At 38.4% G+C, this 21994-nt stretch overlaps 1 protein-coding gene and 1 pseudogene across 1 annotated transcript in view; one reads left to right on the top strand and one right to left on the bottom strand.

Annotated features, from left to right (window-relative positions):
* KCTD8 (potassium channel tetramerization domain containing 8) overlaps positions 1-21994 on the top strand; it is a 258410-nt gene that overhangs the window by 35138 nt on the left and 201278 nt on the right. The gene's annotated exons all lie outside the window — the stretch shown is intronic.
* LOC122919200 lies at positions 6883-9056 on the bottom strand (annotated as a pseudogene).

Below are 21994 nucleotides of genomic sequence, written 5' to 3' on the forward strand. Positions count from 1 at the left end.
TGCATTTCATTGATGTAAACTGAGCGCAAGGTACTCTGACATCCAGACCACTCTGGTGGCCATACCCTGTTATTGGTGCACCTGGGCAACTTAAAAGGTTGATATGGCCCCGAGGCATTAATAGGTTTCACAGGGGCCAAACCCTGGATCACAGGTGGTCCCATTGAGGTATGTTTATCAAGCCTTCATCTAGGAACCATGGAGCCGCCTTTTCCACTGTATTCAAAAAGGCCGAAGCAGTTTTTGCTTTTAGTGGAGTTCCATTGGCTTTCAGCAGGTCTTTTAAAGACCCTTCCAACCGCACTTTAGATACTTCAGATCCTATTATGAACACACAGACAACAGGCGCGGACGTTAAAGACACTAACTAGCACATTAACTTTTTACACGCATATACTTCAGTCGACCTTTACTCCCCGCTTTACCGTGGAATTCCCACTTTTGAACGTGGCTAATGTCCCCGCTTTCCTGCGGATTACCTTGCAAGATTCCTTTATTTAATTCCTGGGTGCCGGCACCATTTATCGCCCTCGACCCGCAAGGATGACAATCAGCCTTGTTGTCTTGTGCTCTTTCCTTTCTTTATTTCCGCAAGTCTACCCACTTATATACGTTTACATGACCAATCAGCGAGCAGGGTACAGGAAGGAGTGAATCAGGCTGTGCACCTAAACGAACAACTTCGCTAGCAACCAATGCTGTTTACTTCCTCTTTGGGCGTCCCGCTTAGTCTCACGAGGCAATCCTAACCTGGCAACTAGCCAGGCGCCATCTTTTAATGGCGGAGGCCGCCCTGGCCAGGGGCCTGCCTCCGACAGTTCTGTAGTTGCTCGAGTACAGATCCTTTACCTCTTTGGTTAGGTAAATAAGCTAAGCAACCTAGATGAAATGGATGCATTCCTGGAAAAATATAAACTCCCAAAATTGAGCCAGGAAGAAATTGACAACCTGAATAGACCGATATCTAGTAACGAGATTGAAGCAGTGATCAAAAACTTCCCAAAAAACAAGAGCCCAGGACCTGACGGAGTCCCTAGGGAATTCTACCAAACTTTCAAAGAAGAAATAACACCTCTTCTCCTGAAGCTGTTTCAAAAAATTGAAGCAGAAGGAAAACTTCCAGACTCTTTCTATGAAGCCAGCATTACCCTGATCCCCAAACCAGGCAAAGACCCTACTAAAAAGGAGAATTTCAGACCAATATCACTGATGAATATGGATGCTAAGATTCTCAACAAGATCCTAGCGAACAGGATCTAATAGCATATTAAAAAGATTATCCACCATGACCAGGTGGGATTCATCCCTGTGCTACAAGGATGGTTCAACATTCGCAAATCAATCAATGTCATAGAACAAATCAATATGAGAAGAGAGAAGAACCACATGGTCCTCTTAATTGATGCAGAAAAAGCATTTGACAAAATCCAGCATCCATTCCTGATTAAAACGCTTCAAAGTACAGGGATAGAGGGAACATTCTGAACTTCATCAAATCTATCTATGAAAGACCCACAGCAAATATCCTCAATGGGAAAAAGCTTGCAGCCTTCCCATTGAGATCAGGAACACAACAAGGATGCCCACTCTCACCACTCTTGTCCAACATAGTATTAGAAGTCCTAGCAACAGCAATCAGACAACAGAGAGAAATAAATGGTATCCAAATTGGCAATGAAGAAGTCAAACTCTCTCTCTTCGCAGATGACATGATTCTTTATATAGAAAACCCAAAAGACTCCACCCCCAAACTACTAGAACTCATACAGCAATTCAGTAACGTGGCAGGATACAAAGTCAATGTACAGAAATCAGTGGCTTTCTTATACACTAACAATGAAAATACAGAAAGGGAAATTAGAGAATCGATTCCATTTACTATAGCACCAAGAACCATAAGATACCTGGGAATAAACCTAACCAGTTACCACTTTAATCAATAGACCTTTTTTGAAAGAATTGCCTGTATTTTGATGTATTTCTGTTTTTTTTCACTTTACACATATATCTCAGCATACTTCAACCTATCTGCCTTTTTGTCCTCAGCACCTCTTCAAAACAGGCCAGTGTTTTTCATCCATGCCATTAAAGCCATTAGCTGTCCTTCCTTCTTTATTTATTTCCACCTCTTTTCAACATTTGCCACTGTTTGGCTTTTTTTTTTTTTTTTGCATATGCTGTTTGGCTTGTGCCTAACGGAGGGGATAAAATCAAAGAAGTAATCCTCTCTCCGAACTTCATAAAAAAAGCATGGAAAGCATGGTCCAGTGCCGGACCAGAGGAAGAAGGAGATTTTTCTGTTCATCCATTCATCAGGAACGCTTTTAGGATTCTTTTTCTTTTTTTAAGATTGTATGTATTTGAGAGAGAGAGAGCATGACAGAGTGAGCATTAGCTGGGTGGAGGGGGAGAGGGAGAGGGAGAAACAAGCTCCCCGCCGAGCAAGGAGCCTAATGCTGGAGTCCTTCCCAGGACCCTGGGATCTTGACCTAAGCGGAAGGCAAACACTTCACCAACTGAACCACCCAGGTGCCCCACACTTTTAGGGTTTTTAATTTTAGGACACAATGGTATGCTTATCTCATTGTTTCTTCCTCTTGTTTCCTATGTAGGACCATCATTCTCTACCTAGCAATTAAATATTAGAGTTACTTAAGTTTTTTTCTGTCTTCCTTCTTACCTTCCCATGTCACTCAGAGATCTACTGCACCATGACGCAATGATCACTTATTCGCTGACAGCTCCCACATTTATATGCATAGCAGACTTCTTTGAGTGCCGTACCTAGTGGTAACTCAGCTCCTGTTCAGAATTTCTATGTGAATATGTGAGTGACATGTCTGATTTATTATATTCAAGTTAACAAGTGCTGAAAAAAATTCATAATCTCCCTCCTTCTCTCCTACCAATACCTATTTCAATTTCATGATATGACCATTTCATGCATTCTGATACTTATGCCTGAAACCTAGTAATCTTCCTTCACATATTTCTCTTCTTGTTTTTCTTTTAGAGTTGAAAGGAGTTGTAGCTATTTGCTAGCTTAGAGGTATTTAATCTGAGGCACAGGGATCTCTTGCAGGCCTGTGAATTTTCTCATATTTGATTCATAATTATTTGTGCACAGTCATCTGAGCATTTTTAGGAGAGAAGAAGGTCGCTACTAAACGTGAGTCTTAAAGTGGTTTATAAGCCAAACATACCATGATAATGTTAATCAAGATTTTGAGTAACTCTTGAAGGAGGAAACTGAAACTCGGAGAGGTTAATTGACCTTACCAGGGTAATAATTCTGACTAGAGCCAAAGTAGGACTTGAACCCAGGCTCCTGACCTCCGGACCACTACTCTTTTCCCATCAAGGCATTTAGTGGTCAAAATCAAATTGGTTGGCCATCGCCTCTTACCACAAATAAAACTGCACTGATAGTAATGTAAGCCTGAAGATACTGTATTTTGCTGTGCATAAGCATTGGAAAATTCCCTGTTTATAACATTCAAATAGGTTATGTTTACATGAAAAATATGTTTTCATCAAATTTCCTACTTATATTTAAACATTTTTAGAATGAACTTCTTTTTAACTTGTTTGTGCAAATTAATTTCCATTGTTTCATGTGCTCCTATCTGTCTCTGATTTTTGATTCCATAATCACCTAGCCCAATTCCCAAAGCCCCAAGACCCATTTTGCTGTTGAATGAAAGGATTAGGCTATGCTGCTATTACAGGGTGTAAAAAGTGACAAGGGAAACCTTATTCAAGATGTTTCTTTTATTAACGTAATTAATAGTTTCACTTTTTATATTAAGGTCTTCTAAGAATCTGGAGTACTCTTGTATGTGGTATTCAAAGGTAGAATTGCAGCTATTTTGTTTTTTGTTTTTAATTTAAGTTCAAGTTAGTTAACAGATACTGTGTTATTAATTTCAGGGGTAAAATTTAGTGATTCATCAGTGCATATAACACCCAGTGCTCATTACATCAGATGCCCTCCTTTAATGCCCATCACCGAATACCCCATCCCCCCACCTCCTTCCCTTCCAACAACCCTCAGTTTGTTTCCTATGATTAAGAGTCTCTTACAGTTTTTCACCCTTTCTGTTTTTGTCTTATTTTTTCTTCCCTTCCCCTATATTCATCTGTTTTGTTTCTTAAATTCCACATATGAGTGAAATCATATCGTATTTGTCTTTCTCTGACAGACTGATTTCATTTAGCATAATATTCTCTAGTTACATCCATGTTGTTGCAAATGTCAAGATTTCACTGATGGCCAAGTAATATCCCACCGTGTGTGTGTGTGTGTGTGTGTGTGTGTGTGTGTGTACCACATCTTCTTTTACCCATTCTTCTGTTGATGGACATCAGGCCTCCTTCCATAGTTTGGCTATTGTGTACATTGCTGCTATAAACATTGGGGTGCATGTGCCCCTTCTAATCACTATGTTTCCTTTGGCTAAATACCTAGTAGGGTAATTGCTGGGTCATAGGGCAGCTCTATTTTTAACTTTTTGAGGCACCTCTTATACTGTTTTCCAGAGTGGCTGTATTAGCTTGCATTCCCACCCACACTGTAAGGGGGCTCCCTTTTCTCCTCATCCTCACCAACATCTATTATTTCTTGAGTTGTTAATTTTAGCGACCCTGACCCTTGTGAGGTGGTAGCTCACTGTGGTTTTGATTTCTATTTCCCTGATGCCAGGTGATGTTGAGCATTTCTTCATGTTTGTTAGCCATTTGTATGTCTTTGGAGAAATGTCTCTTCTTGTCTTCTGCCCAGTTCTTTACTGGCTTATTTGTCTTTTGGGTGTTGAGTTTGGTAAGTTTTTTTTTTTTTTTTTTTTTTAATATTTTATTTATTTATTTGACGTCAGAGATCACAAGTAAGCCGAGAGGCAGGCAGAGAGAGAGAGGGGAAAGCAGGCTCCCTGCTGATCAGAGAGCCCAATGCGGGGCTCGATCCCAGGACCCTGGGACCATGACCTGAGCCGAAGGCAGAGGCTTTAACCTACTGAGCCATCGAGGTGCCCCAAGTTTGGTAAGTTCTTAATAGGTTTTGGATACTAGTTCTTTACCTGATAAGTCATTTGCGAATATCTTCTCTGATCCATAGGTTGCCTTTTAGTTTTATTGACTGTTTCCTTCACTGTCCGGAAGCTTTTTATCCTGACGAAGTCCCAGTGGTTCATTTTTTGCCTTTATTTCCTTTTCCTGTGGAGACATATCTAGCAAGAAGTTGCTGTGACCAAGGTCAAAGAGGTTGTTGCCTGTGTTCTTCTCTAGGATTTTGAAGGATTCTTGTTTCACATTTAGGTTTTTCATACATTTTGAGTCTATTTTTGTGTATGGTGTAAGGAAATGGTCTAGTGTCGTTCTTTGCATTGGCTGTTCAGTTTTTCCCAACACCATTTGTTGAAGAAACTGATCTTTCTTCCACTGGATATTCTTTCCTGCTTTGTCAAGGATTAGTTAACTGTAGAGTTGAGGGTCCATTTCTGGATTCTCTATTCTGTTCCATTGATCTGTGTGTCTGTTTTTGTGCCAGTACCATACTCTCTTGATGATTACTGCTTTGTAATATTGCTTGGAGTCTAGAATTGTGATGCATCCAGCTTTGGTTTTCTTTTTCAACATTATTTTGGCTATTAGTTTCTTTTAAAAATTTTATTCATTTATTTATGAGAGACAAAGACAGAGAGCAGGGCGAGCAGAGGAAGTGGGGGGAAGAAAGAATTTCAAGCAGACTCTGTGCTGAGTGTGGAGCCCTGTGTGAGACTCCATCTTGTGACTGAGGTCATGACTTGAGCCAAACCAAAAGTCAGACTGGATGCTCAGTTGACTGAGCCACCCGGGTGCCCCAGGATTGCAGTTTTATTTATTTTTATTTATTTTTCTTTCTACTACACAGAAATACATCCCTTATTACTTATAAATCACCTTAATTTATGCTACCACTTTCCTCATTGCCTTGATTTGTGATATGACCTTACTGGTATATTATTATTTTTTATGCTTTGGAGAGTCTCTGTGTCTCTATTTTGTTCCATTTGCTTAGTTTTATTCATACCAATGTCCTTTTATCTATTCTTCCTTAAATTGATTCCTACTTTTTAGGTTTTCTTTTTTTATTAGGAAAGGTATGTTGTTTCTCATTATATTGTGTAGTTGGTTATTTGGTAGTTTCTAATGTAGAAAAGTGTTCATGGTTTTTGTAAATTGATCTTGTATTTGATCAAATTATTTCATTTTCAGTCCGTCTAATCTTATCATTTCTTTCTGTTGTAGATCATCGTATTATCTAAAGGACAGTTTTATTCTTTCCCTTTTCATCTTTTTACTTTTATAACTTTGTCTTTTTTTTAATAGCAGTTGCTAATGCCTTCACCAACTATAGTACTATCTAGAACATATATAATCTTGCAGTTTCCTTGTCAGCCTGAAATTCTGTAAGTCCTCTGAAATTCAATATACAGTTGTCTTAATTGTAAAAGAAATGTGTGCAGAGTTTTCCCATTAAATGTAGTGTTTAAGCATGTTTGCTTTAGGTAGTTAGTTCATAACCATTAGTAACTTTAGCCTGTTCCTTCTATTCCTAGGGAGTGATTTTTTAAAAATCATAAATAAGGTTTAAATTCTTTCCAATTTGTTTTTCTTTATCTCTTGAAATAATTGCATGTTTTCTCTTTGTATATGGTAAATTATATTGGAGTTCCTTTTTTGTATTAAAATATCCTCATAATTCTGTGGTAAATCCTACTTGAGCGTGTTGAATTTTATTTTACTATATACCTTTTCATTTGGCTAATATTTTATTTTGGAATTTGCACATACATTTGTAATTGAATGGGCTTATTATATTCTTTTTGTACTGTGTTTATTTAATTTTTTTTGCCAATTTTAAATACAGTTTTATTTAAGACATTGCATTTTCCACTTAACAATACAGTGCTTATAAAGTGCAATGTTTATTTCCTTTCCCTGTGCACATATTCCATATTCAAGTATCAAGAATGCCCAGTTATTTTGCTATAGCAGCTCAACATTACAACTGCCATGGAATTTGCTACAAATTTGGGTCCTTTGAATATTTTGTGTGGAACAATGCTCAACCAATTTATTCTCAGATTGGTTTAGTCAACCTCTTCAGTGGTGGGCCCAGAGGAGGCACCACCAGAGGGAGGAGGTCCACCACCAGGGAAGCCTCCAGGCATTCCTCCTGGCATGCCCCCTGCACTCTGGTGCAGCTTGGTGATGATGGGGTTGCAGACTTTCTCCAACTCTTTCTGCTGGTGTTCAAATTCTTCCTTCTCTGCAGTCTGGTTCTTATCAAGCCAGTTGATGATTTCATTGCACTTGTCAAGAATCTTCTGTTTGTCTTCATCATTTATCTTGCCCTGAAGTTTTTCATCTTCAACAGTTGCTTTCATGTTGAATGCATAAGACTCAAATGAATTCTTGGAAGACACCTTGTCCCACTGTTTCTCATCTTCAGCTTTGTACTTCTCAGTTTCCTGGACCATGTGCTCAATATATTCCTTGATCAAGTGGCTCTTGTCATTAGTGATGGTAATCTTGTTCTCTTTTCCTGTGCTCTTATCCATGGCAGAGACATTGAGGATACCATTAGCATCAATATCGAAAGTGACCTCAATCTGAGGGATATCATGAGGAGCAGGAGGTATGCCTGTGAGTTCAAACTTTCCAAGTAGACTGTTGTCCTTGGTCATGGCACGCTCACCTTCATACACCTGAATAAGCACACTAGGCTGGTTGTTGGAGTAGGTAGTGAAGGTCTGTGTCTGTTTGGTAGGAATGGTAGTATTACGCTTGATGAGAACAGTTATGACTCCTCCAGCAGTTTCAATGCCAAGAGAAAGTGGAGTGACATCCAACAGCAGCAAATCTTGAACATTTTCAGATTTGTCTCCAGAAAGGATGGCTGCCTGGACAGCTGCACCATAAGTAACAGCCTCATCAGGGTTGATGCTCTTATTCAGTTCTTTTCCATTGAAGAAATCTTGGAGAAGTTTCTGAGTCTTGGGGATACGGGTAGAACCACCCACCAGAACAATATCGTGGATCTGAGACTTGTCTAACTTGGCATCCCGAAGGGCTTTCTCTACAGCGTCCAGGGTGCCATGGAACAGGTCAGCATTTAATTCTTCAAACCAGGCACGAGTGATAGAGGTATAGAAGTCGATTCCTTCATACAGAGAATCAATCTCAATACTGGCCTGGGTGCTGGAAGAAAGTGTACGCTTAGCACGTTCACAAGCAGTACGGAGATGACGAACTGCCCTCTTGTTTTCACTGATATCTTTCTTATGTTTGTGCTTGAACTCTGTAATAAAATGGTTGACCATTCAGTTGTCAAAGTCTTCTCCACCTAAGTGGGTGTCTCCAGCTGTGGACTTAACCTCAAAGATCCCATCTTCAATAGTAAGGATTGACACATCAAAAGTGCCATCTCCTAAGTCAAAGATCAGCACATTCCTTTCAGCTCCAACTTTTTTGTCTAAGCCATAAGCAATAGCAGCAGCAGTTGGCTCATTGATGATTCGAAGTAAATTTCTACCAGCAATGGTTCCAGCATCTTTGGTAGTCTGACGCTGAGAATCAATGAAGTATGCAGGTACTCTGACAACTGCATTGGTAATGGTCTTCCCAAGATAAGCCTCTGCGATTTTCTTCATTTTCGTCAAAACCATAGAATAAAAGCTTTTTGTCTCTCCCTTGTATTCTACTTGGACCTTGGGCCTGCCAACATCATTCACCACCATGAAAGGCCAATGCTTCATATCAGACTGGACAACAGCATCATCAGATCTCCGTCCAATCAGGCGTTTGGCATAAAAAACTGTGGTGGTGGGGTTCATTGCAACTTGATTCTTCGTAGCATCACCGATCAGTCGTTCGGTGTCCGTGAAGGCGACATAACTTGGGGTAGTCCGGTTTCCCTGATCATTGGCAATTATTTCCACTTTCCCGTGCTGGAAGACACCCACGCAGGAGTAGGTGGTGCCAAGATTATTGCCAACTGCAGGTCCCTTAGACATGGTTGCTTATGTGTGGGCCTGGCTTGGGTTGAGAAGAAGACAGCAATGCAAAGATCTAGCCCCGCGTTCCTTTATCTAATTTTTGAATTAAGGTTACACTAGCCTTATAAAAGGGGCAGCTTTCTTTCTGCTTTTCCTTGAAAGTTAAGAATGATCTGCTCCTTGATAGTGAATGGAATGCACCTACAATCAGGAAGGCCAGAGAACTGGGGAGGAAGAGATTTTGCTTTTCAAATTTCTTTAATCATTATTGATCTATTCAAGTTTTCTATTTTCTTTCATACTAATTTGACATTTTGTGTCTTTACAGTAATGTATATTTGGGCTAGATTTTCAAATTTAGTAGCATATGGGTGGTCGTAATATTTTTTTATTATCAATGTAACATTTTTTTGTGTCTACATACCTTTTCTTACTTCTGTTTTTTATTGGTATGTTCTTGTTCTCTTCCTCTTCCTCTCCTTCCCTCCCTCTCCCTCTTTAGTTCTCCCTCTCCTTTCCTCCCTGTCCTCCTCCCTTCCTCCCTCTTTCCTTTCACCCTTCCCTCTATCCTTCTCCCCCACCATCTCCCCCTTCTTTTCTTCTCCCTCCTTTCCCTCCCTTTCTTTCTCCCTTTCCCTTCTCTCTCTCTCCCAAAACTAATTGCTAGATTTTACTTATTAATGTCCTTAACAGTTTTAATCATTTTGCTTTTCCTCATTTTTTTGTAGGTTTGTTCTCTATTTATTGATTTTTGTTAGTGTCTTTATTATTTTCTTCCTCCTTGTTTCTCTGGATTTGCTCTGTTCTTTTTTCCACTAAGTCAGTGATTGGCTCATTTTCTCCAGCACTCTTCTTTCTTGATGAATGTACTTAAAATAAATTTCCACTTAAATGGAACTTTGTAAATGTTCTGTACTTGTTTTATGCATTATTTAGCTTAAATTTTTAATAATTTTCTTTTCTTTTTTAGTGTGTTATTTAGTGATATTTTACTTGGTTTTCCTTTTTCAATTCTTCTTTTTATTGACTGCTGGTTTTATTGGCTTTGCATCAGATACCTTTAATATAGAAAAGCAGCTGTTGCTAATTCCTATCTGGAAAATGTTGTGGGACAGACAATGATTCTTCCAAAGCTGTGTTTAAGAGAGGCAAGAATAGTCTCTTTAAAAATAAGTCTCAGGTACCATACCTACCCACATTCTGCCACATGGTATTATAATTCCACAAGAGCTTTTTCGTAGCTTTACATTGGTTACTTAGATCTATGATTCCCTCTGTCTTTTGTCCTATAGGTGACTTTTAGGTAAGAAGTAGTACCCTGTGCTGGTTAGCCATCTTGTTCAGAATCCGTGGAAGCTACTAGTATTTTCTCTTCACTAATTCTTTCAACATTCAACCACTATTGATTAAGCAATGACAATGTCCAGAATATAGTTCTAGGTCCTGCGAAGTAAGTGGTAAAAAACACACCCTAAGTTCCTGCCTCTTAGTACTTACATTTTTATTAATAAAAAACATTGTGTTTCCAGGTCAAAATGAAATATGTCCTTCTGTTTATAAATGCCAAAGTAACTGCTTTGTCAGAATTAATTTAATGTCAGCATAGTTATGTGATATTTAGTGTTAGGAGAAGTGGAAGACTGGCTGACTATAGTATCTGCTCCACTACCTTTTGTCTTTTCAGATGAAGACATAATATTTACATAAGTAAATCACATTTAATAGTGGAAATAGGCTATGTGATTCATGGGCGCTTTCCTCCCTTTAAGATTTTTTTCCCCAAAATTTTAATATTGGTTTGATAGGGCTGCCATTACAAAGTACCACAGACTGAGTGTCTAAAACAATAGAAACTTATTTTCAATTCTGGAGGCTAGAAGTCTAGCTAGAAGATCAAGGTGTTGGTAGGGTTGGTTTCTTCTAGGGCCTCTCTTCTTGGTTCATAGATGGTTGTGTTCTTCTGGTGTCTTCACATGGTGTTCTGCCTGGTATGTCTGTATCCTAATATTTTCTTCTTGTAAGGACCAGTCATATCAGATTTGGGCCTATCCTATGATCTCATTAAACTTTACCACTATAAAAATCCTGTCATCAAATATAGTCACATTCTGAGGAATGGGAGTTTAAGACTCATCATTACTAAGTTTGAGGGACACAATTCAGTCCTTAGAAATGGGAATTATGTAACAATGAAGTGTTTCTTAATATTACAGACATTACTGGTAGATATTCTTTATGATTACACTAGTACAACTATATATAGTTTCCATGTTAACTTTAGGAGTTGAGTTTTTGGGGTGTTTTAAATGATATAACCATGTGTTTAACTTTTCAGGGTTCATGTTGGAAGCAACATGATGGGTGAACTTGATTATAGAGGGAAAAACCTTGTACAATAATATCAAGCAGGATTGCTTTCAATCGATATTTTCTAAACAGAATTTAGGGGTCTTTAACATTTTTTAAGTGTTACTGTTCTGCACTTCTCATGCTTCTTTATCAATTTTTGCTTATAAGGTCAGAGGTAAAATTGACAGAGGAGAGAGAATGGCTGTTTACGTTTTGTGTATATTTGGGGTCCAGTGAATAATGTAGAAACACAAGGTCACTTTAGTAGAGAGAGCCCTGAGAAAGCTGGGCTGGGAGTCAGAAGAATTAGATGAGATTCTAGGAGCTGCTGCTATATATATATATATATATAGGTACATGGCCAGACTGGATGGTGACCAGAGGAACAGTTGGGGGAGTTGGTGGAAGATTCTAGATAGTCTCCTTAAGACTATAGATACGTCTTTTTATAAAAGATGGACCAACCCATATTGGTTAATAGTGTCTCTGCGGACCCAAAGAGTAGACAGTGTTCATTTGCATAAGATTTAGAACCTATTTGTTTAGGTTAATGTTGGATAGTGTCTGATAAAAACCTATGTAAATATGTCTATATAAATTATCTACTCATTACAACTTTATTAGGTATTATTAAGTATGAAATTACGATATTATTTATATATTGTTTTCACCATCAGCACCTGAAAATATATACATTCTGTTACTATTAAATTAAGCCACAAGGCTTATTCTGAAGCCTCATTAAATACTTTCGGAAAAATTAAACTTCTCTCCAGGATAAAATTTCAGACTGTATAGTAGGTGTGTGGAACTGCTGATTCCAGCATTCTTCCTTTACGTTTTAAGCAGCTCACCTTGTGTTCATAGTTCAGTGGGATCAAAAATACTTCTATTGCTTCGTCATTGTTGATTCTAGTAAACAATATCTCATGGTACATATAATACGTGCTTTTTTTCTCTGTTACCTTTTTACTCACCATTTGTCTTTAGAATTTGGGGTTTGCCTTTAAAGGGAGAAGAAGTTCATGGTCTCTTGTGGACCATTCTCAAGAACTTTTTCCAGTTTAAATTAACAGAGGAATTGGGTCACTTTTTATTCAGCAGACAGACTTGTAGACATTCTCTGGAATCACAGCTGTGTCAGTTAATGAACTGCAGAGAAGCTCTTTTTCACTGATGTGTTGACAATTAACAAAATAATTAAAGGCATAGCTGTTTTACTAATGGAATATTTTGTGTTCGGAGTGTTGTGATTGCTTACTTCAAAAATTGCTAAAGAGTAGAAAAACATGTAACCTGTTTTGTATAAAAGATACTCACTGAAGAAACAATATAAGTGTGTCAACTTTATTAATTAGGTCCGGCCTTCTTGACTTCAGTGCTATTGACGTTTTGGGTCCAGTAATTCTCTGTTGTGGGGGCTGACCTTTGTAGGGTATTTATTAGCATTCCTAGCCTCTACCCAATAGATTCCAGTAGCACAGCCTCTTTGTTTCCCTGGTCTAAATGTAACAACCGCAGATGTCCCCAGATACTGCCAGATGTCTTTTGGGGGGCAAAATCAGCCTAGCTGAGATTCATATACTTAGATTAATGTTAACATTTATCTGGAAACTGAAGCAATCAAATTTATGGTTGGTGAAATGGAGTTGTAGGCCAGTCTCTCTTAGCCAAAACCAACAGCCCCAGCAGTAACACTGGCCATCACTACCACCGATGGCTGAGGACATGGAAAAGGATATTTGCTGAATATGAACCAAGTACTAGGTACTGTCTTAGGCACTTTATATTATTTCATTTACATCTTCTAACTGCCCTATGAAGAGGACATTATTCCTGTCATTCTACTGCTGTGAGAATTGAGGCTCAGCAGATTAAACTCCCTATCCAGGGTCAAAACATCTACCTGGTAGGGCAGTTGGCATGAAACTTAGCCAGACCCATCTCCAAACTGTCTTATTTTTGTCTCGTTCTACTGTACCCTAAAAACACCTTCTTCTATAAGTTCCACAATTTCTGTCAATGTAACAGGGTTCTAAGCATCCAGAGTTGTATTGTTTTAATTTTTTAATTTTTATATATTAATAAAATTATTAGTTCTTCTTCAAATGTGATGTAGTTTTCTTTTTTTAAAAGCACACAATACAGATTTGGGGAGAACTCCTTTAAACTATATGTACGCTCCAAGGAATTCTAATATACGTTCTTTCTTAGCTAGGGGGTTACTTCTAGCTCCTTGCCCTACTCCTGCATACCCAAACTGAAAATCACACTAATAAATATTTCTGAAAGGTATTCACTTCAGCAATTAATAATGGAGAAAAATATTCTTATATATTAAATATTTTAATTTCTAACCTGAGAGACTTTCATAATAAAATTCAATAGATTTAAATTTAGTACTTTTTACTATTCCTTGGTGAGACGGATCTGATCAGCAACAAAATGGCTAAATAAGTAGAAAAACTAAGGAGGGTGAGTGACATTCTAAGTTAAGGATATGAATGTCAAGTTTGAGATTTCTATTTTAATGCTAAATAATGCAGTGGATTACATTTAGCATAGACATTTAGAAACATATTTCTCAGTAACAGAAATAACAATGAGTGGCATATATTTTAGGAGTCGTTAATTAGTGTGGAAGCTCAGATTATATAATTGCTCTTAAGCATAGAAGAGTTTAAATAAAGAGAAAAAGGAGATCCATAGTTAAAATTGGAAACTATAAACATTATTAAGAACGAGCCATTGTTACTTTTTTTTTTTTTCTATACTATAAGGATTCTGGGCTTTCTCCCAATAGTGGCTACATCAAACATTGAAACATCTGAAACCAATGTTGCGTGTTTTTTCCAAAATTTTCAAGGTTTTTATCTATTAGAAAAAGTAGGTAAGTGATAGGGAGTCATACATACCCCTATCATGCTTATGTTGTGATGAGACTTGTGAACTGTTTAGGTAGGTTCTTTGCAAAGCCTTTTCTTCAGAAATTTGTTCTATTTCTTGGAAGAAAACATATACTGTATGTCAGTAAATATCATAAAACCAGAGGGTACGAAGGAACATTTTGCTTTCAGAGAAACCCATTTATGCTATCTCAGTTATCTGAATCAAACAAAACATAATAAGATGACCAAAAAAAAAAAAAAAAAAAGAGAGAGAGAGAGAGAGAAATCAGTAATTTTAAAAACATCTTCATGAAGAGATTCTACAAGTCCCTTGCCTTTTTGCTGGAAATTTATTGTCAGTCGTTTTTTTCCCCACTTCTACTTTCTCCTAAAAAGCAGCTTACTTTTGTTTATGGACAGGTGCCATCCTAAGGACTGAAGACCATGAACCCTACTCTATTTTAAACGTTTAATTGTAGGGCGCCAGGGTGGCTTGGTTGTTAAGCATCCGCCTAAGGCTCAGGTCATGATCTCAAGCTCCTGGGATCAAGCCCCACAGCAGGCTCCCTGCTCTGTGGGAAGGCTGCTTCTCCCTCTTCCACTTCCCCTGCTTGTGTTTCCTGTCTCACTGTGTCTTTCTCTGTCAAATAAATAAAAAATCTTAAAAAAAAAAAGTTTAATTGTAGTTTCCTTAAAGCCTTCATTTTCTGACTTGTTTTAATTAGCTTCCTGACAGTCTTCTAATCCTTCCCTGTAACTCGAATAGTCCTATCTGAATTGCTCTGTTAGGAATTATCATTTTATTCCACGAGGGAGATGACCTTAGGATTTTCCTGATCTTTTCTCTGAGTGCCTGGGGGAAGAGCCTGGAAGAGGATGTGAACTCTGTCTATATTTACAACTCTCAGGGACTTTACTGTCTCTTGCCAGTGAACACTCAGTCTCCAGCAATTGGTAAGTCATCTAGCTTGGGGGGCTGGGGGGTAAACGATGGCCTGCTCTGTATTTTTTGTAAATAAACTATGGGGACACATCCGTGGTCATTCATTTACGTATTAGCTATGTCTGTTTTTGACATAGCTGAGTGGTCATGACCCAGTCTGTATGGCCTCCAAAGGTGAAAACATTTACTCTCTGGCCCTATGAAGAAAATGTTTGTTGACCCTTTATCTCATCTTCCTCATGTCCAGATATATCCCAGTTAATTAAATCACTGCTCATCTCTTCCTGTAGGCATCTGACTCTCCTTAGATTTGGGGTCAGTTGCTCACCCTATGATATGAAGACTTCAGTAAGTTCAAGGTGTCAAGTTGCTGTTTGTTCATAGACTGAATATTTGTGTTCCCTTAAAATTTATATATTAAATCCTAATGTCTGATGTAATAGTATTTTGAGGTGGGGCATTGGGAGGTGATTAGGTCATGGCCGTGGAGCCCTCATGGATGGGATTAGGGTCAGAGAGCTCCTTCATACCTTTCACTCCTGTGAAGACAGTGAAAGGATGACTGCCTATGAGCCAGTAAGTGTTTCCTCCTCAGCAGACACCGAATCTGCCACTGCCTTGTTCCTGCATTTCCCAGCTTCCAGAACTGTGAGAAAGAAATTTCTGTTGTTTATAAGCTGCCCAATCTATGGTATTCTGTTTTAGCACCCCGGTAGACTAAGACATCCATCACGTTTTGTTTAAAGTCGGAAGTGAAGCTCTTTCAACTCTGTATCTCCAAGTGATACTCAGATGTCTTCATTCCTCTTCCCCTCCCTTTCCTCCCCCTACAATTTCTCTGTTTTTTTTTTTTTTCCAATTTATTTATTTTCAGAAAAACAGTATTCATTATTTTTTTCACCACACCCAGTGCTCCATGCAAGCCGTGCCCTCTAGAATACCCACCACCTGGTACCCCACCTCCCACCCCCCCGCCACTTCAAACCCCTCAGATTGTTTTTCAGAGACCATAGTCTCTCATGGTTCATCTCCCCTTCCAATTTACCCAAAAGCACATACCCTCCCCAATGTCCATAACCCTACCCCCCTTCTCCCAACCCCCCTCCCCCCAGCAACCCACAGTTTGTTTCGTGAGATTCAGAGTCACTAATGGTTTGTCTTACAATTTCTCTGTTAAAGAACCTGGGTAATTTGGTAGATTTCCCAATGGTCGGTAGTTTTTGCCTAGCATTAAAATAATAGGGTGCCTTGTTTTCTGAGATTTCTTGGCTTGGTTCCCAAAGGCTACTTTTTTTCTTGGGCCTTCTTATTCCTTTCTTCCTTTTTTATTTATCTTGCTGTATTTTGATTCCATTATGAACAGTTTTTCCTCAGTATCAAAAAGACAGCTTGGAAGGTCCCTTTTTACAAGCCACATGGATTAGGGCATCTGGGTGACTCAGTCAGTTAAACATCTGCCTTTGGTTCCCTCAGGGGTTCCCTGCTCAGTGGGGAGGAGTCTGGTTCTTCCTCTCCCTCTGAACCTCCCCTCTGCTCCTGTGCACTCTCTCTGAAATGAATAAATAAAATCTTAAAAAAAAAAAAGCCACATGTATTAAACTGTTCTAGCTCTATCAGTCCTTATCATGAGACCCTATTGGAGTGGGGAAAAGCCATCCATTCAGTGATGGTTTTTAGAACTGGCCCATGGCACTTTTCAGCGAGTACCTAGTGGCTACTTTGGGTTCTTTTATTCTGGGTGGCTTCATTAATTCCCTTTGTGGTTTTTTTTTTGTTTGTTTTTTGTTTTTTTTTTCCGTAAAGTGATGATACCAGGAAGGTCATAATGCTGTTAGTGGTTTGAACCCATCCACATTTACTCTGGGGCTTTGCAAAATATCTTTTTACATAGTTTTGGTAAATGTTGTCCATGGATTCTTATTTTTGCTGTGTACTAACTCTGTATATTTTTATACGAATACTCAGAAGATTTAAAATGGTGTTTCTTTTTTTTTTTTAAAGATTTTATTTATTTATTTGTCAGAGAGAGAGCAAGCACAGGCAGACAGAGAGGCAGGCAGAGGCAGAGGGAGAAGCAGGCTCCCCGCCGAGCAAGGAGCCCGATGCGGGACTCGATCCCAGGACGCCGGGATCATGACCTGAGCCGAAGGCAGCTGCTTAACCAACTGAGCCACCCAGGCGTCCCTTAAAATGGTGTTTCTACAGTTGCCATCATTTTCCTTGAATTCTTGATTCAATTTTTTGATTGGTTAAGGGTATTTGAATGTATTATTTTAGAATATCTGAGTATAAGAATAGTAAAATAATTTGAGTTTTATTAAGTACAGCCACATTTGGATATATGCAAGGTGGTTGTCATGTGAAGAAACTGGATATGCATCCAAAAACTACAGTAGGGATAGCTACTCTTTTAGAATCATTTTCTCTTTGTTCATATGCTATGTATTATCTTAATGAACCTTAGGAGAGGCACAGTATTTGTTTTTACCATTTTACATATGAGGAGACTGAGGCTCCAAGAGGCTAAATATGATTTGCACAAAGTTACACGCTAATTGGTAGGGAGCTGGGATTCTAACCAAGGCATGCCTAATTCCAAGGACCATGCCTTGATCACTGTAATGCACTTGCAGTTGTTCAGCAAGGCCTGTTTTGATTCTTTCCTTTCTTTTCCATTCACTTCACCCACTGCTTTAATCCTCTACAGTAGCTTTCAAAAATAACCCTCTGATCCTTTCCCAGCTTCCGTCATGATTGTTGACATTGATCTGGCTTCTTGTTCACCTATAACAGTACAGTACAAGAAATGTTAAAACCTCTGGGTAAGTTCTAGTTGGTCAGAAAGGTATATGAATGAATGCTATTCCAGTTCACATTTTACTGTCACAGAAGAGATTTCAACTATTCCACCACTGATTCATATTTTTTGCCCGTTTCCAATTACTGCCCATTACTAATCCTGTGTTCTAGCCGTATCAGACTGGGCGCTCTCTGTAGTGCTTGCCGTTTATTTTCACTGCGGTGTTTGCTCACACAGCCTTCTGTTTATGTAATGTTCCCTCTTTGCATTGCCATCCTTTAAAGCCAGATGCCTAGGTGGCCTGCTCTGTGGATACCTCCCCATTTTCCTCCAATGAGGAAGCAGAATCTGTGACTTCTTAATGGTCCTCACACAATCACGGGAAAGGATCTCTATCACAGCATTCATCAGACTGTGTTTAGGCAAGATATTTTTGAACCTGTCTGTTTTTCTAGACTCTAAGTTTACTGAGGAGTGGGACATAGCTTACTCTTTGTAAACCCAGAGCCTCCACAGTGCCTGGAACACCCCAGTGACTTAAATCAGTTTTGTTAGATGAATCCAATTAATGTCACTGACATTATTTTCTAGTAATAAGGTTAGCTTTGTGTGGTGTATGTTCTTTTTTTTTTAAAAAAAAAGTTTATTTATTTATTTTTTTTTTTTTTACCAAAGTACAGTTGATGCACAATGTTACATTAATTTCAGGTGTGCAACATAGTGGTTCAACAAGTCTACATGACTGACATTTGTCACCATGTAATGTTGTTACAGCACCATTGACTACATTTCCTATGCTGTATTTGTAACCCTGTGACTTATTCCTTCCATAACTGGAACCCTGTTAGTCTTATGACTAACTTTAACTTCTTGATTAGAAAACAAATACTTAATAGTTGCGTACTTATTTTGTCTTTCTATTATAACTTACAACATGTATTCAAAACTTTACCTAAATAGGCATGGCCGGATAAGGAAAGAGCATGTTTAACTAAATTTGCCACAAAATTAATCTGGCAGTTCTCTGAGAATTATCTGAGTGTGAATAATTTTTTTTCATGTAGCTCATCATGCCCAGCAAAATTAAATATTTTAATTAACTTTTGTAATCAGCTTTTCCTATTCTTGGGTCTAGTGGTTTATATTCGTTTAAGCAAATTGAATTTTAAAGATAAGTTATACACAGCTTTACAAAGCCAGCTTCAGATTGATTCTCTTTTTTTCTGATGTCATGTACTTTATCAGCTTACGTTTCTGTCATTCATTTATTTGTTCACTCATTTAATATGTCACATGTGTATTGAAAGATAATAATGGTCATTTCCAGACAGGTCTAGGATTCGCTCAAGTCAGAGTGATGGGTCTTTCTGGAAAACAGTGTGCTTTAAATTTTAAAATCACAATGAGGCAGAAATCGCAGGACATCAAAAGACATGGACTAGACAAAATGGTTTTACTATTCATTTATTTTCTGATCAAATAGTTTAAGCAATATTCATAAGTTAATTGATTAAAACTTCTTCTGGTCCTCTTTTTCACCTAAAAGTGAATTTTACCTAAAGGTGAAATTATTCAATTGTTCCAGTTGGCCGAGGCTCCAGGTTTTCATTATTCTTTTAATGACTGAGATTAAAAAGTGAAGATATCTTACCTTGCAGACAAGTTAAATACATTATAGGCTTAGGGGCTCTTTTTTAAGAGGTAGGCTTTTGATTCCTTTTTCTGAGGGTAGAAATTATGGATCTTTGGATGACATTCAAACATAATTTTTTTAAATTATGGCACTGCAGAGAAAATTTATCTCTTTTCAAACATAAATATAAGAGCAAACAATTTCTAGGAAAATAGAGACTATTTGGTGTTTTTTTTTTCTTTTTTCTGTTTTTTTCTTTTTTTTAGGATTTTATTTATTTATTGTCGGAAAGACAGAGAGAGAGCATAGGCAAGGGGAGCAGCAGGCAGAGGGAGAAGCAGGCTTCCCGCTGAGCAGGGAGAGTGATTCTGGACTCTATCCCAGGACCCAGGGATCATGACCTGAGCCAAAGACAGATGCTTAACTGACTGAGCCACCAGGCATTCCTCTTTTTTTTTAAGATTTTATTTATTTTAGAGAATGAGAGAGAGAGAGAACATATGAGCAGGGGCAGAGTGAGAGGGAACGCTAGAGGGGGAGAAGCAGACTCACCTGCTGAGCAGGGAGCCTGATGGGGGTGGGGGTACAGGGGAACTTGATCCCAGGACTCTGGGGTCATGACCTGAGCTGAAGGCAGACACTTAACCTACTGAGCCACCCAGGTGCCCCAGGTGTTCTTGTTTCTTATTGCAATTTGCAGTTTCTAGTTTTGGAAAAAGGCATACACACCTTAAGGTAGCTTGTTTAGGACACTAGATATACTATATACAGTCTGCTAATGTCACCAGTTTCCCACAAGATAGGAGACTTTTTCAGTGGGTGCTGTTAGTATTTTTTTCAGGCCTCATGGAAGAGGTTTTTCTTAAGGATTTGCCATGGACAAGGGATACAAACCCAAGTAATATATGGTTCTTTCTGTCAAGTAGTTTATAATCTAACCAGAAAAACATACAACCAGTGATTACAAATAAGTGTGACAAATTCTTTTGAGTCACTAATTTACTAGGATAGATGGTCTTTTTTTTTAAGTGGTTTTCAAGCCTGATGTAGATAAAGTGGTCTCCTTGGGAGTAATAGTCTATGAGCTCTAATTTGGACATACATTTGAATAAACTTTGTTTCCTAATTTCTATGAGAGATAAAAGTTGGGGCTTGAGGATTTGCAGTTTGGACACATTGGGGATTCAATTTCTGGCTTAATATTAATTGTGTGATCTTAGATAAGTTACTTAATTGCTCTAAAGATCATTTGCTCCACCTGTGCAATGCCTCAGAAATTATCCTGAAGATTAAAAGAAATTTATGATTGTAAAATCTATAGTATAGCGCCTGGTACCTAACAAGCCCGTAAAATATATTTGCTATCTTTATGTTACTGTGATAATGCCCTGAATCAGTTTTTAAAATATTTTAAACAATTTACAATGTATCTATTCAAGGAAGTGTCAAAATAAAAGAGGGTGAAATAAAGGTGTTACAAAGGGATCATGGCAGGGCATTGAGACCTCAGAAAGAGGCCAGACATGACAGGCCAGATGGAGCATCAGTTGTCAGGATGCATCTTTTAAAATAGACTTATCAGGACAAGGGGATGCTTCCTACTTTGGGCTCATTTATAGTAGAGACAATTATAATTCACCAGCCAGAGCACTTTTGCCCCTTTTTTATATCCTAGACAATTTGGTCATTAGCTGTTTGCACAGTGAGCATAGAAGCAAATCAAAGATAATTACATTGACTTGTGGAATTTTTTATTCAAATTTCCTAAAAGCTCCATGAGCCCTCCTGACCAAGAAGAGTACACCTTTCCAATAACTAGTATACTTCAGGATCTCTTTCCTTTGGTCATCCTGAGTAAAAAAAAAAAAACAAAAAAAAAACTTCCCAATCTTTTGCTCTTTTTCATTGTTCTTTTTTCAGTATTCTGTGAAGACCACCATACTAGTTTGCTGTTACAGCTGTAACTAGCTGCCTCAAATTTAGTGGCTTTAAACAATGTGCATCTCACAATCCTGGAGGTCAGAAGTCTGAATCTTCCCGGGGTGGGTGGTGTTGACAGGGCTGTGTTTTCTCCTGGAGGCTCTAGGGAACAGTCTGTTTCCTGCCTTTTCCAGCTTCAGGAAGCTGCTGTATTCCTTGGTTCCCAGTTCCCTCCCATCTTCAAAACCAGCAGAGTAATACTGCAAATCAGTCTCTGTCTCTTTCCCCTTCTTTGCCTCTCTCTTTGTCCAGCTCTCCGGCCACTTTCTTTTACTTATAATGATCCTTGTGATTTCACTGGGCCTCCTTGATAAGGCTTGATTATCTACCCCCTCCACCCCTCCATCAAGATTCTTTTTTTTT

This window comes from Neovison vison, chromosome 11 (assembly GCF_020171115.1).
Source record: "Neovison vison isolate M4711 chromosome 11, ASM_NN_V1, whole genome shotgun sequence".
In the NCBI taxonomy this organism is placed as follows: Eukaryota; Metazoa; Chordata; class Mammalia; order Carnivora; family Mustelidae; genus Neogale; species Neogale vison.